The sequence below is a fragment of the Pinus tabuliformis genome, chromosome 9 (assembly GCF_031772625.1).
Source record: "Pinus tabuliformis cultivar Carrire ecotype Pingquan chromosome 9, CPIR1, whole genome shotgun sequence".
Taxonomy (NCBI): Eukaryota; Viridiplantae; Streptophyta; class Pinopsida; order Pinales; family Pinaceae; genus Pinus; species Pinus tabuliformis.
The window spans coordinates 140,465,195-140,471,598 of record NC_142307.1 but is presented as its reverse complement, the minus strand read 5'-3'; the positions used below and the strand labels follow the sequence as shown (position 1 = coordinate 140,471,598).

General features: G+C 40.8%; 1 pseudogene; it reads left to right on the top strand.

The window, feature by feature from the left end:
• Positions 1-288: 288 nt before the first annotated feature.
• LOC149147493 (cyclin-dependent kinases regulatory subunit 1-like) lies at positions 289-1,637 on the top strand (annotated as a pseudogene).
• The last annotated feature ends 4,767 nt before the right edge of the window (positions 1,638-6,404 follow it).

Genomic DNA, 6,404 nt, shown 5'->3' with positions numbered 1-6,404 from the left:
GTCGCTCCAATTCGAAAATTATAAATATGGTTTCTCTTCTGCTTCAATACCTGTAACCGAAGTCGTATTTCGCAGCATGGTTAACGATTTTCTGTGACGTATCTCGATTCCAATCTGCGAAATATTCTACGTTTTCGTCCTTCACTGTTTTCGCTTTACTGGGATTTTGTTGTTGTAGGCTCGCCTGTTTCAGCTGGTATTAATTTAGTTTCTTTCCTTCAATCCGCACTCCATTCTATAATACTCAGAAGCTTTGGGGTTTTCTTGATTGTTTTACCGGCCGGAAAAATGTCTGAAATTGAGTACTCGGAGAAATACTACGACGATAACTATGAATACAGGTTATAGCATTTCCCATAACTTCTCCTTTCAGGGTCTACAAAGTAGGGTTTGAAGACTCATTACAAATTAGGGTTTGAATGTGATGTTTGTTTGTTTGGTCAGGCACGCGACGCTTCCCCCTGATGTTTCCCAGCTTCTTCCTAAGGATTGCCTTTTGACTGAGGTAAGCTTCGGGTCGAATTTAATGTCATTATTTTCTTATTGGTCGAATTTAATGCCACACATTCTCTTGTTCTGGGTATCATTTCTTTCGATAATAAGAAAATAAATCGCATGTTGCGTCTGTTGGGCACTTAGGATTTAGCATTCAGTTACATTGTTGGAACAACATTATATGAATCTTTTTCATGGGATTATTCTATTTAAGATCATGAAGAAAAATTTTCTTTTCTGTATTTTTCTAAAATATGATATTATTTTTCTTTTGGAAGGGTTTACTTTGAGCTGAATTGAAGTAACTTATTTCGGAATTTTCGCTTAATTATATATGTTAAAAATATTGTGGAATCTGCAACCAGTATATCTTTGCATACATCATAAACTGAATTTAATATTTACAATGGTTTGAAAGATATGTATTTAAAAACTTGAGCTAAACAAATTATTCATCAACTACCAGAGCTAAAATTCTTATTATTCATTCACCAACCATCAGAGCTATAATTCTTATTACTCACCAACCACCAGAGCTACAATTCATTTTCTTTCTTGGGTTAGATGTAGAAGTAGCTGGAGGAAAGTACCCACGAATGAATCTCTCCAAATATCATGCGTACACTAGTGGTAGGCTTTTGCAATTTATTGTGGCCTTTTCTGAAGTGAGAGGGCTCTTATTTTCCCTCACAGTATTTGGGCTCTTATTTTCTGAAGTTATATTGTGTTATATTTAGTTATTTTGCATTGGGTTCTTGTAGAGAAGATTGTGTCATTAATCGCTGCCAATGATCAAACTACGTTGTCTTTGCTGCCAATGATCAAACCACGTTGTCTTTCTTCTATTTTTAGCGGGTTTATTTTTTTTAGGATATCCTATTTTATCTTTATTGGGCAGTGCTTTTCTTCTATGTTTTAACAAAGAGTTGGATTCTGTTTATGGTTTTAGTTTTTTTAATGATGTGGGTTCAATTGATTTGAACTAACTTAGTTATTTTTGCAGAATGAGTGACGAGCACTTGGGGTTTAGCAGTTGCGGGTGGGCGCACTATGCTATTCACCGCCGTGAACCCCACGTTTTGTTATTCAAAAAACCTTTGAATTACCAGCAAAACCACCAACACTAAGCCCAACAAATTTAATGACTTGGATTCAAGCTATGAGTAATTTCACTATACATTTAGAATAATAAAAGTATGAAATCTATATTAATTCTTATTGGTTACTTCAAGTGAAGTTGATGTTGTTGGAACTACTACACACGTACATGCCGACTCTTAGTTAGAGCATGGGACTACATGCAAGATTCCTTATGCATGATTTAGTCCTTGATTTTCTCCTTCTTTAACTCCACAACTCGTTAGTTCTTCTGCATGATTTACTCCCTAATTTGCTCCTTTTGCGGACTCTTAGTTAGAGCATGGGACTACATGCAAGATTTATTATGCATGATTTACTCCTTGATTTTCTCCTTCTTTAACTCCGCAACTCGTTAGTTCTTCTGCATGATTTACTCCCTAATTTGCTCCTTTCACTCCGCAACTGGCTAGTTCTCTCCGGAACTTGTTGTAGGTGTTGAGTCTTCTCATTGATCACCACTATGGTGCATTACCTTGGGATCTTCACCCAGTAATTCTATATCATGAGCATTGTAACCTATTTTCTAATGAATCATTCTTTTGTTCTTTCGATTTTCTTTTAGTGTTTTTGCTCTGCAACGCTGTGTGTTCAACCTTTACTAGCTAGATTCATCTTTGCATGTTTTCTAGCACATTTACATGGTATCAGAGTCCACAGGTTGCTAGATAAAAGGCACGTTAGTACTTTATTTTGTAGGTATTACAGCTTGGAGATCGAAGATCGATAGAAAAATGGAGTTTCCCAAAGCATCGATCTAACACCGTACAACTATCACGAATGGAAGCACCAACTGGCTCGATACCTTCGTAAAAAAGGGTTGTACATGATTACCATGGCTGCAGAAGTGGAACCCATTTCAGCCATAGTGAAATCCAAGTACCTCAACCACATGGATGAGGCCCACGGATCCATATGCATGTGCATCTCCCAGAGTTGCAGTTTCATCTATCTCGCTACAATACTCCCAATGACATTTGGAAAAAGGTTGAAGAACTCTATAGGAAATAGGATGAGATGAAAGGACATCTCCTCAAAGTGGATCTGCTGTCATTGGATCCACGGAACTATGACAGAATTCAAGACTTCTTCACCAAATATAATGATCTATTGTTGCAACTAAAGGGTTGTGGAATTGACAAATCCAAGGAGGAGAGTTGCCAAGTTCTCTCTATTATGTCAAAGCTTGGACTAGAATACTCTGTTTTTGTGTCTACATTTCATTCAGTAAGACTCGCAACAGGTAAATCCTATACTATGCCTTCTCTCAAACAGTTCATGGAGTCCCTTACTTTTGAGCAAGATAAACTCATTGGCATGGGGAAAATCATACCTTCAAAAGCGCATGCACTTGCTGTGCATGATGGCAGCGACAATAGAAATCAAAGATCTCATTTAAATCAGCAAAATTAGCAGCAAAAAGACAAGGGAAAAGCGTATTCCCATCCAAAGAAGGAAGGGTACACCAATTCCTTCAATGACTCCTCCAGCTCAAGAGATGAGAAAGGGAAGAAAGGAAACAGATGCACCTACTGTCAAAGAGGATTCTATCCAGAATCCTCTTGCATGAAGAAACAAATTAACCTAATGGCAGAAATCCTTCAGAAGCACAACCTTAGGGACCACATCCCTCAAGGCGCCAAGAAGAAAACTGAGGATCTGCCACACGGGAAAGGTGACAATTTTCATGCTTTAGGTGCAATTAATTCTTACCCTGATGCATGGATTATAGATTCTGGTGCATCACATCATATGGCTGCTGAAAAGGAAGTCTATTCCTCTTTGGATGCATGCAAAGAACCTCCCATCTTCATGGGAGATGACTCACCTATTGAGGTCACCGGAAAAGGTAGAGTGGAACTTTTACATGGAAGCTTTGAAGATGTCCTTCATGTTCCAAAACTTTCAGTAAACCCGCTTTCAGTTTATCAAATCACTCATTTCAGCACCGGAAAGAGAGTGGAATTCACTCCAGATGGAGTGAACATATATGACCTACATAGCAGCTCCAAAATTGCAACCGGTGAGGTAAACAATGGAGCCAGACTGTATACATTTTCTGAATTTATTGAATCTGAATCCCCCTTATTGCTTACACATGTTGATGATAGTAGTAGGCTTTGGCACAAGAGGTTTGGTCACTTAAATTACAGGTATATGCAGCAGCTAAGCAAGCATGAGATGGTGGAAGGCTTGCCAAATATCAGTTTCTCCAATGGATTTTTTGAAGGGTGTGTCCTTGGTAAACATCCTAGAGAAAAGTTTGACACTAGCAAGACTCACAGAGCATCCTCTCCTCTAGATCTGATCCATAGTGATCTCATGGGGCCTTTTCCTCATCCTTCCATCAACAAAGCAAGGTATGTGCTTACACTTATTGATGATTTCTCACGGTATACTTGAGTGTATCTTCTTAGGAACAAATCTAACGTTTTTGCGCACTTTGAAGATTTCAAAGCACTAGTTGAGACATAACCAGAGAGCAATATCAAAGCCCTCCATACAAACAATGGGGGGGAATATGTTAACACAACACTTCAGAACCTTTGCCTTGATTCTGGCATACAGTTGCAGTACATAGTTCCATACACTCCGCAGCAAAACAGAGTTGCTGAGAGAAAGAATTGATCTCTCAAAGAGATGGCTTTCTGCATGTTGCATGCTAAATCACTGCCTCATAAGCTATGGGCTGAAGCACTTAATTGTGCTAACTACATTTAGAACAGATCTCCTCATAGGTCTGTCAAGGATCAGACCCCCTTTGAGGCTTGGAGTGACACTAAACCAGAGGTCAACCACTTCCGTGTTTTCAGCTCCTGAGCATGGGCCAGGATCCCCTCTGGAAAGAGGAAAGCTATTGATCCACAGAGCATTGAGTGCATATTTTTTGGATACCCTAATGGTGTGAAGGGATACCAACGGCTGATTTCCTCTACGGACAAGCTCATCATTGAGCGAAGTGTCAAATTTGAGGAAAGTCTCTCTCATGCACCTTAATTTCTGCATGCAGACACCTTTTATCTACCTCATGTCCGAGATGATGACTTAGTACACTCAGATGCAGATACAGACCATGTAGATGTAGAGATAGAGTCTTCAGATACAAATCTAATGCATGCATATGATGATCCACATCCAAGCCCAGATCGGGCTTCAAGCAGTGAATCAAATTCCTCTGTCATAAATCAAAGAATAAGGAGCATACGTGAGATATATGCACAAGACCACCCAGCTGCTAGAAATGGTCTTGTGGGGGATAATTATGATCTGCATAAGACTAGCTCAGAGTTTATTGAGCCTCCTCTTGTCCTCACTGCCACTGAACCATCGCCATCCTGGCATTGTCATTTGGTTCAGTCTTCTGATCCACAATCTTATGCTGAGGCTGTTGGGCATCCATCTTGGGAGTCTGCCATGGAGGAGGAGTATAACTCCCTCCTCGAGAACCAGACCTGGGATCTGGTCCCCCTTCCTTCAGGAAGGAAACTTGTCCGATGCAAATGGGTCTACAGGACCAAGAGTGCTGCAGATGGGAAAATCACCAAACGGAAAGAAAGGCTAGTAGCCAAAGGCTTCCAACAAGTGCATGGCATTGATTATGACGAGATCTTTGCTCCAGTAGCAAAGATGGATTCCATACGCCTTACACTTCCCATTGCAGTTGCCTAGGGGTGGGAAGTACATCAGATGGATGTGAAGAATTCCTTTCTTCATGGAGACCTATCTGAGGAGATCTACATGGAGCAGCAACATGGTTTCATTCAAGATTCCTCTTTGGTCTGTAGACTGAAGAAATCTCTCTACGCCCTTAAGTAGGCCCCAAGAGTTTAGTATGCGAAGATGGATTCTTTTCTCTTATCACAAAACTTTGAAAGATGTAAGTCCGATCCAAATGTTTACATGTTCAGGACACATGATTCTCTTCTTATCTTAGTTTTTTATGTGGATGATCTCCTAATCACCTGCAACTCGGCTTCAGCCATTGCTACAGTCAAGAGGGCCTTGCATGATAGGTTCTTGATGACGGACGTGGGTCCATTACACTTCGTTCTTGGTTTTGAGATTAGCTAGGATGCCACAAGCATCAAACTCTCTCAGGCTAAGTATGCATGGGATCTCCTCGAGAAATTTAACATGATTGACTGCAAGCCAGCACCGTTTCCTTTTCTGTCTGGGGTTCGCCTTGAGGATGGAGGTGACACTCTAGTAGTTGACAACGCTCTCTACCGATAGCTAGTGGGGAGCATATTGTACCTCACCCACTCCAGACCAGATCTCTCATATGCAGTAGGGGTAGTTTCTAGATACATGCAGGAGCCACATGAGCTACACAGGAATGCTGCCAAGCGCATCCTCCGATATTTGCAGGGCACCATCACCTTCGGGATTCACTATGCAACGGGCATTGCATTGAATCTCCTTGGCTTAACAAATTTTGATTGGGCGGGAGACAAAATTGATCACAATTCCACCTCCGGATATTCACTCAGTCTAGGATCTAGCCCTATCTGTTGGTCGAGCAAGAAGCAGTTTGTTATTGCTCTCTCTTCAACTGAGGCAGAGTACAGAGGAGTAGTCAACATCACCATTCAGGCTCTGTGGCTACAACACTTCCTCACTGAGTTGGACGTCCAGTTTCACCAGCCCATTGTCATCTGGTGTGACAACCAGAGCACTCTCAAATTTTGCAGGGATCCAGTACAGTGGCAGTGGATGAAGCACATAGAGATCCATATGCACTACATCAAAGACTTAGTACATGATCGGGTCAT